Source organism: Mustela lutreola, chromosome 6, assembly GCF_030435805.1.
Source record: "Mustela lutreola isolate mMusLut2 chromosome 6, mMusLut2.pri, whole genome shotgun sequence".
NCBI lineage: Eukaryota > Metazoa > Chordata > Mammalia > Carnivora > Mustelidae > Mustela > Mustela lutreola.
In genome coordinates, this window is record NC_081295.1 from 50,992,148 (window position 1) to 51,002,469 (window position 10,322).

At 39.5% G+C, this 10,322-nt stretch overlaps 1 pseudogene; it reads right to left on the minus strand.

The window, feature by feature from the left end:
- Positions 1-8,204: 8,204 nt before the first annotated feature.
- LOC131833133 (annexin A2-like) lies at positions 8,205-9,321 on the minus strand (annotated as a pseudogene).
- Positions 9,322-10,322: the final 1,001 nt, after the last annotated feature.

Below are 10,322 nucleotides of genomic sequence, written 5' to 3' on the forward strand. Positions count from 1 at the left end.
CAGCTGGTTAACCAACTGAGCCACCCGGGCATCCCTAAATTGTTAGTCATAAGCTAATAAAATTGCATATATGTATGATAGCAGTGTACATTTTACATTTGATAGAGCTTAAATTTTTTTGATATGCCATATTATTTACCCTCCCCACCCCCAAACAAGAACAAAATAAGTCACCACCACAAACACGTAAAGTCTAAATTGTTAAAGCAGTTTGGGAAAACTGTCCTTTTTTCTTTATAGAAAAATTAGAAAAATCATCTTAATTTGTAATACAGGGATTCTTCTACTTTGTAAAGCATACATTTTTATGCATAGTATTTGAATAATTCTAATTCTTTCACTGCAAATATAATGCCTCAAAAATCAATAGCAATGATTACTTAATGTCAAAATGTGTTAGTGAAACAATGTCATCGTATCATAAAAGAAAATTTTGGTGGTGCCTGGGTGGTTCAGTTGGTTAAACGACTGCCTTCAGTTCAGGTCATGATCCCAGGGTCTGGAATCGAGCCCCATATCTGGCTTCCTGCTCAACGGGGAGTCTGCTTCTCCCTCTGCCTTTGCCTCTCCCCCTACTCCTGCTCTGTCCCTCGTTTTCTCTCTCTCAAATAAATAAATAAAATCCCGTGATTTTTTTTAAAAGAAAATTTTTAACATTTTCAGTCATCTAGCTCAAGATTTCAGAATCTTTTACCCTGGACTTCTTCGTGTCATGGTGAAAATATGAACATCTAAAAGCCTGATTGTGCTGCTGTAGGGTAGGTGTGATGGCAGTCCTCAACAGAGGAGCACAATTTGAAAAGCTTTGGTCCAAAACATTCAAGCCTCAGCTAAAAGGAAAATGCTGCATGGATAAAGTAGTGTTAGCAAAAGTTCAGTGCCTGGAAATTATTGCTGAGGCATCTATAATTCATTAGAAAACATTTTTTAAATTTCAGTAGCTTATGCATATGAGGGAATTGTGATAGAGGAAGGAGACAAATTTAAAAGAAATGAGTTTTCTTTGGTGCAGATAGAGTTAATTCATCATAAGCCAGTATCAAATTTGCACAGTAAAATCCATAGACTGATATCTTCATACCATAAATCCCAAATCCTGAGTTATGTTAGAGTTCCCAACTCCTCCCCCCACCAAATAAAATTCAGCAAGTGATTTAGTATCAGTGACTAGTTCCTTTACTTGGAATTGTTTCTCAGATTACTTGGCATGTTGCCAGTTGCGTGGCGTAGCAAAATTAGGTAAATTTGGATGTCACCTCAGATGCCAAGGTGAAAAAAATGGCATTCAGGACATCGCTGGCATGTGAAAGTACAGGACAGGGGCAAGGGATGGCAGTGCAGGGGAACATCAGAGGGAAAGACTCCAGACAGAAAAGAGAGGTCAGCTCAGCAAAGCACTATGGACAGACCACAGTGGGGTTCAAATCTTGGATTCAAGAAATGCACTTTGGCCTATTTCCTACTTGGTTCCTAATAGGTAAAACAAAACGGGGATAATAATTATAGCAGCTTGTAGGGTTCTGTTGTGAATACAGAATACAGACAGTATGAGAAATCACCTCTCTCATGGCTCCTAACCACAAGGAAGGCAGAAAGACTGAAACAGGACTCAAGAGCTTTGGAGATAAATTTCACTCACTTTGCAATTTTGGGTAGGTTTGACTCAGTCCCAAAGTGGAAATATCAGAGAACTCTGTTTTCTAGTATCAAATGCAGTGGGGAAGGAGGCAGAAGAATGTGGATCTAGCAAAGATCTAGCAAAATTGATGGATGATTCCCCAACTTGAAGATAATTAGGAAAAGAAAAGACAAGATCAAGAGTCTTTTCAAGGAACCAGAAAAAAATTAAGTGCTTTGTTGAAACTGAAGCACTGCCACTGAGATATTTGTACATTTCTTTCCTGGAGAACTAATGGTCAAATCTTTAGATCAGGAGCTCAGGATGTGAGAAACCCAATGAACAGTTGTTTAGGGCATCAGTCTTCTGAGAAACTTAAATCCAGACCTTCTGGCTCATCCCTATGGTAAGTAGTGTTTGCAAGTGTCTTCAGTATAGAACTCAATGCCTGCTTCCTGTGACTGCCCTTCAATAAAATCTCTAATAATAATATGCATTTCTCAGAAAACAGTTGAATGTTATTTATGAACTCTCATGGTCCTACATTGGGATCAAAGAAATATTTGATAAGTCTGAGATAAGAACCATTATGGTATACAGCAATGCCAAATTCTTCATGACTTTGCTATTAAGAGATGCCTTAATTTGTTCAGTTTAAGAAGTTGTCTTAGAAAGTGATTTAAATCAATCCTCATTTTTTCTCTGTTCTACTGAAAAGTCCCCAAAGACACAAAAGGTAAGCCTGTTATCTGAAAACTTGACGGTTCAGCTATAACTCTATTTTAATAAAAACTGTATAATGGTGAGCTAAAAAAAATATATTCAAGCTCATTTCTCCTGGGAGATATGAGGTTGAGCTTAGGAGCAAAGGATTGCAGGAAACATTTAGACTAATTTTCCCAGCTAGTAGGGTGTATTGGAAAGCTGTACAGTGAGAAGTTAGAGAATTGTTTAGCATCCATTGCTTGGTATGGCTATACTGCTGCCTTCTATCTCATACACAAAAATCCTCTGGTAAAATGACAACACCTGAGTTCCATTGTATATTAGGAATATTTAATGTTATCACCAAATGCTATGAATAGTAGCTTTTATTCTAAGAACAAAACTTTAAAAAAATTTCATACATTTAGTATTATGTTTGGAAAATGACTAAGGGTCTACAACCTGTTTGCTACTTTTTCTTTGGGAAATGCTCAACTTTAATGTTATTTGCATTTGAGGACTCTATGAAGGTGCTTGGGTAAAATGCTCACAGATTTCAGAATTCTTTTCTTTTTATCTTAGCATATGTACTGCTGAAGCAAGCACAAATTCCCTTGTTTTGAAAACATCAGATACAATGTAGATATAATGCTTTTGCTCCTTGAGAATGCAAATATATATCTTGAAGGCACACAACAAAAATCACGAACATAAAAATAAGTATGATCAGTTAAATCATACTGTGGTAAGACAATTGAAAATTACATTACTGTTTAGGAAAACAATTCTGCTTGACAAGAGATCTAGAAAAAGCTCCTATGGGTGGATAGGGGATTAGGGACTCCCAGAGACATTCATTTAGAGAGTTGACCTAAAAAAAAAAAAAAAATTCTTTAGGGATTGTGGCAGGAATAAGTCTACCCCATACTTGTTCTGTTCAAAAACACAAAACTTGGATCCATTTCGTATTTGTTTAAGAACTAGTCACTCTTCATAGAGTTAAGTGCTTATAAAGGTAGTTCCTCTTGAGCAAGGATTTTGTCTTGCATGTTCTTATAACCTCCCTTATACTTAGGTCTGTACTTGTTATATGTGTACTTAAGCACTTTCTGATTTGAGACTTTATGACACCATTTCACCATTACTCCTCTTAACTCAAATGGAAGTAGTCTTGATTGTTCTTTTCCTTTAAGGACAGTTTTCCTTTAAATAAATCAACTTATTTGTACTATTATGCAGAGCAGAAAATTGATTATTCTCATTGAAACATTGCTTGTGCAATGAAAATTAAATGAGTTCCCTTAAGGAATCCTAGAAATAGGTATTGATTGACAAATGACAATAAAGAAAAAACCTCTAGTTCAATAAAAGAAATCAAAATGTAAGACTCACAGTTAGATGTCATACTGATTAGAATATATATTATATGAAAAATGAACTCCAGTAGCACATACAAGTAGGTACCTTGACAAAAGGAGTGACCTGGTGGTTTCCAAAGGGATTTCAAAGATATGAAAATTTTAAGATACAGTTATTTTGTTCAGAAAGAAGGGACAATAACTTCCTTTTCTGTTCCCTGGTGTCATTGTAGGCAATTAGAAGAAGAAAGAATGAATATATTAATCTAAGCTTGTACATAAATACCTTGCTCTCTCTCTCTCCCTTCTTCCCTCCGTTAATTAAGGTGGTGTTCTGGGATTAGGGAAGGTATTGGCCCTTTAGAAATAAGGTGGAAGGTATTCAGAGCTTCATTATTATTTAAGTACTCAAAGTTTCTCGGAAACAATGATATGAGCCATTTTTTTAGTCTACCTATAGGGTTTGTTTGCCGTTTAGTGGTCAGGGTGTCTTAGTACATATACCCCAATGACCTACACTGTATTGTGACACGATTGAGAAACAAGTTTTATTATAGTAATTATTTGTGGTTGTTCATTATACAAATTAACCTTTTCACACTAATACATGTGCCTATTATGTGTGAGTCATTGATCTAGGACCTAGGGATAGATCAGAGAAAAAAAAAAATTTGACCCTCCTTTTATAAAACTAGCCGTCTGAAATAAAGAGGAAGATAGTGGACAAAGAAACAAATATAAAACACGCACCAGATGCAGTTAAGTTCTAGCAATAATAATAAAGCACAGTTAGAGAGTGATGTCGAGAAGCAATTTTATGTTTGAGCAGAGAACTGAAAGAAGTAAAGAACCATGCATATATGTGGAAGGCAAGGGGGAAGATTCCGGGGAGACTATTAGTGACAGATATGCTGGTTTGGGAGTGAGCCTGATGTGTTTGGGGAGGGGGAAAAGAGGTCATGCTACTGAGGGATCTTATTGGAGAGGGAGATTGACTAGAAATAAAGCCAAAGAAGTAGTCATGTGGCCAGGTCCCTTAGAGCCTTGTAGCCCAGTAGAAGGACTTTATATTTTACTTTAGTTGAAACTTGAGACCATCAGAAGGTCTTCAGGAAATCAATGGCATGTTCTGCCTTAGGCTTTAGGGAAATCACTCTGGCTGTTTTGTGGAAAATAGAACAAAAGGAAACAACAGTCGAATTGAAAGGTTCCACTAAAAGACACATTCTCCTATACCAGATTTACTCTCTACCCTTTTCTACCTTATTCTATGCCTATGTGGCCCTATGGATCACATCAAAATGCTCTATTGACAAATGGCAGAAAAGTGAGTAAATTCAGGATATTTATTCCTCAGTCTTCCTTCCCAAGAGCGATTGCCTCCAGCTGGCTGAATTCCTAAGTCAAGATTGAAATCCTGTCAAACAACCCTCTCAGTCCTATAACGACAGCCCTCTTCCCTTCCCTCTTCAGGTTGAGGAGTGGGATTGAGCCCCGTGTTTACCATCTCCTGGGTAGTGCTCAATCCCTTGTGTTTCCCTATATTCTTCCAACTTCTTGGTCAATGGCTTGGACTAGGGTTATAGTCATTGACCTAGTGAGAAGTCATATTCCAGACATGTTTTGAAAGTAAAGTTGGCAAAATATCTGATGACTTGGATATGTATGTATGAAACAGAAGCAATGAGAAGTTAGAAAATAGGACAAAAGTGTAAATTTAGCCAGAGCAGCTCCATCCAGTTAAACAGTGATTTTGTTGTTTATGCACTAAAACTTAAACTGACCCTGCCCCCCCCCCCCCCCCACCAAAACTTACTTAAAAACAAGTCCGGGGAAACTAGTCCCAGGTAACAAAGCCCAAATACAAGGGTGGGTCAGGCCTGGTGGAGGTATCCAATCAGTGGGGGTGCATACTGTCTCCCTAGCTACCAAGGAGTATGGACCCCGCCCTTTGGGCGCCTTTTGGACGCCAATTCTGACCAAGGTGATAGGCTAGCTCAAATATCTACTAGGGTAAATTGTAATTCAGTTGGCTAACCATTTGTGACCTAGCATGACTGTGCAGCTTTCTCTGTGTGTTACAATCTCATTGGTCTCCAGTGTGTGGCCAGACCCTACCATATGGCCCTTGAGCTTTAAAAGTTAATCAGTAAGGCAGGGAGGGGTCGCCTCTTTGTAAGAGATGGCCCTGGCAGGTCAGTTTGATTCTCTATGCTTGGTGCGAAATAAAGCTTTGCTTGACCTTCGCTTTATATCAGTCTCGTTCCTTTGACCATGGATCCAACAAAAAGGAAATGTCTATTAGAATATCATTATTATTACTGCAAAAGAAGGGAATCATGATGGTTTTTAGCAATCAGTGAAATGTTGTTGGGGAGAAAGATCTTCCTCTGTCCTGTGGCCATTCTAGCTGGACTTAGTGTTGGGTCCCCATGTTGTGGGGGACCGTGATTAAAGGAGCAAGGCTAATACAAAGTGAAGGTCAAGCAAAGCTTTATTTCGTGCCAAGCATCAAGAATCAAACCGAATGGCTGGGGCCACACCTCTTAAAGAGAGTGCATGCCTCCCTGCTTTCCAGACTAACTTTTATAGAGCAAAAGCCTTGTGGTTGGGCCTGGCCACACACAGGTGGCTAATTGAATTACAATTCACCCCACAGTAGCTATGTAAACTAGCCTATCACCTTGGTAGCTAGGAGACAGTATGCACCCCAACTTGATTGAATGTCTCCACCTGACCTGACCCACCCTTGTATTTAGGCCTTTATCTCCACTTGACCTAACCTACCCTTGTATTTGAGTGGTTACCTAGAACTGGTTTCTCGGACTTGCTTGTAAGTATGTTCCCCTGGAGGGGGCAAGGTCAATTTAAGTTTTACTGCATAAACAACAAAATTGCACTTCTACTGGGTTGGGGCCGTTCTGGCTGAATAGGCCCTTACACTTAGAATCAAATTGACATGAGACAGATTAATAAGAGAAAATAAAATTTAATAGCATACATAGGAGGAATCCACATAGACATGAAATTCCAAAGAAAATGAGGCAGCAGCATGAAACTTGTGTGAGCTAAGGGGAGGGAGAGATTCTGAAGACACAAAGGGGAGGAAGCCATTAGCAGGAAGGTGAAAAGATGTTTTACAAAAACAAAGTTTGCCCTATTATGCAGATAAGTTTCTTAGGTAAAGCAGAATTTGTAATAGCTCTCCTTAACAATGTAAATTTAGGCAGTGGATCAGGAAGAGAGCTTTTCCTGCATCTGCTGGGTTTTGATTATTTTTTTTTTATTATGTTCAGTTAGCCAGCATATAGTACATCATGTTTTGTTATAGTGTTCAATGATTTATTAGTTGCATATAACACCCAGTGCTCACTCGATGTAATGTTCATGCCAGAATGGCCCATCTTGGGGCTGCCTGCCCTTGGTCCCTACATTGTTTGCCTGAAAACAAGCCCAGACAGATTCATTGATTCATTTGCCTTTTCATGCCATGTAATTAACTCTTAGCTGGTCAGTCATACTCTTCTTTTTTTTAAAATTTAATTAATTAATTTATTTATCTGACAGAGAGATCACAAGTAGGCAGGGAGGCAGGCAGAGAGGGAGGAGGAAGCAGGCTCCCTGCTGAGCAGAGAGCCCAATGTGGGGCTCGAATCCAGGACTCTGGGGTCATGACCTGAGCCGAAGGCAGAGACTTTAACCCACTGAGCCACCCAGGCGCCCCCAGTCATACTCTTCTAATCTAGTATTTTATTTAATGTGAACCTCAGGATATTAACATAATAACATTTTAAAATAACTGTTTATTACATACATCTTATATCTGTATGCATTTTATTATATATTATATATATATATGTTGGTGCCCAAGCCGCTTGTAGCGCATGCGCGGTGATGCTTCTGGGCTCCGCCTTGCCCGCTCGTTGCCTTGGCCGCCGCTGCCTCAAGCCATCGCCGCCGCTGGGTGGCGACGGTGCAGAGCTGCTCCCGCTGGGCCCGAGGGGTGGAGGGGGGAAGGGGGCGGGCGCCGCACGACTTTTTCGGTGCCCGAAAGTAAACACGCCATTAAGATGGCGGCTGGATGCGAGCCAGTAGGTGGAACTTAGGATTTTGTATCTATGTGGCTGCGAGTGATTGGTTGTGCAACCTTGGTATATATAGACATGCACGGGCAGGGGAGAGAGAGATTCCAACAGCTACACAGAAATAAAGCTTGCTTCGCTGAGGTCTCCTGGTCGTTCTTCTTGCTGGCGAGAGCGACATATATACATACATGCATGCATATTTTACTTTTATTTTCTTATAAAGTAAAAATTCGGTTTATCCATCTGTTTATGACACGGTACACAAGAGGCCAAGTGTTTCACATCACAGAATGCATTTCCAACTCCTTGGGCTATTCCTTTCTTTGGCTCAAAGGAAACACTAAATGTGAGAAGCAGGCAATGCTTAGACAACTGAAATAAAGATGGGGAGGGAGGCAGTAAGAGCATCATCCCCACAGGGGATGCACAAGGGGATGTTAGTCACAGGCTATTTTCTAGAACTGTTAGCTGGAAACAAAGGAGCACCCCTCCTGGATGCTCATGCCATTGTGGGCCTCAGTCATCCCCACCAGGCAGGTATAAGCAGCACTTTCTAGTAGTCGCCCTTGGTGTCTTGCTGGGTATGGTAGTTCAGGGACTTGTCATACTCACTCTTGAATTGACACCTAATTTTTAACATGTCCACTTCCCTGCAAGAGACCATGATTCCAATCAAGACTTTATTGCAGGTCTCCTTGCCTTTCATGGAATTGTCAGCAAAATACAGGGGCTTGTTCTGAATGCACTGGACTGGTTCAGGAAAGCATCTTCCAGGTCTCCTTTGACCTCCTTCTTGAGGCTTTCCAGCATGTCATAAGGGCTGTAGCTGTTAAACACTTAAACACATGCCAAATTCTTTCTGGAGGTGACAATCTGCTCGGTCACAATGCTGATCCACTTGGGTACATCAGTTCTTCTCCTCTTCACCCCAGCATCGTGGAGATTCCAGGCATCTTGGTCAATCAGTTCATAATCAATGACAGAGCCATATTCTGCTCTTTTATGCTTTGCGAGGACAACCATCAGCTAGCAGAAGTCATCAGATATGTCAGAAATGATGTCCTTCTCCATATTAGTCTTGTATATTTCATTGTAGACTCTGTTAATTTCCTGAAGCTCTTGGTTGGTCTTTGAGCATATGGTTTCAGTGAGGGAGTCCTCATCAGTCCCCAGCCTCATGGAGGCTTTGCATTGAGAAGCATTATACTGAACAGATGATTTCAGTAAGCCCCAACTCACCATCTCCAGGTGGCCAGACAAGGCTGACTTCAGTACTGATATAAGCTCCTTGTTGGTCCTTCTCTGGTAGGTGAAGGCAATATCCTGTCTCAGTTCATTTCTCTGGTTGGTCAGATATTGAAAATAATGAGCTCATCCACATCTTTGCTCTTGATGGATGTTTCAGTGTCAGAGCATCACACTCAGCGTCCAAATTAGTGTATACTTTGACCTGTGTGTACTTGGGGGCGTGATCATCCTTCAAGCTGAGCTTGCAGAGAATTCTGTGAACAGCAGACATTTTGAAAGAAAATGGGCCACTTGTTAAGAGCCGTGAGCGTCCCTAGTTGTGCAGCCACGCACACATTTTACTGTTATATGCCCATTATATACATACAACAACACAGCACAAAATCTATAGTTGTATATTTTTATAAGTAAGTACATATACATCATTTATATACTTTATACATAGATATGCACACACATATAGAAATGTAGAACAAATGGAAGTAAATAAAAATAGAATATTTAATAGAAATAAAAATATGCATTTGTCAGGAATGAGGAAAAAATGTAGTATTTCTATATGCAACAATATGGATGCATCTTCATGTTACTGATGCTGGGCATAGAGAACACATGTTCCATGCTTCCATTTAAATAAAATTCCAAGCAGACAAAACTAATCTGACTTCTATAACCATATACTGATGAATGTTATTCCTTAGCATGATTAAACTATAACTTATGTATCCATACCATTATTGATGGATGTTTTGGGTTGTTTCCAGTTTGGGTTATTACAGAAAATACTTGTATGAACATCCTTTGACATTTCTTATGGGGATTATAATGTCATTTAAGTTTTCTAAATGGTTGAGCCAATTTATGCATCTACCAGCAGTGCCTAAGAGTAACAGGTTCTCTAATTCCTCACCAATACTTCATCTTATCAGTCTTTTTAATTATAGACAGCCTGGTATGGATGTGTATATTTCGCTCTGATTTTAATTTACATTTTTCAGATGACAAATGAGATTGAGAATATATAATATGCATATTGGCTGTTTGGATAAACTGTTTTGTGAAGTGCCAGTTCGATTGTTGACCTTGCAAATCCATAGCTTAGAAGAGAATAGGGCCCTAGGAATATTTTTATGGAAAATTTCGGGGCTTCTTCTCAATGGACCCTTCCTCTGTATTACTCTGTCCCCCAAACACCACCTACTTCAGCATCCCCAAATTAGATTTATTTTTCTTCTACCCAGTGATACCACCACTCTGCTTGGCCTCTATTTTTTTTTTTTTTTTGTCCATATTCAAAAATATTCTGGG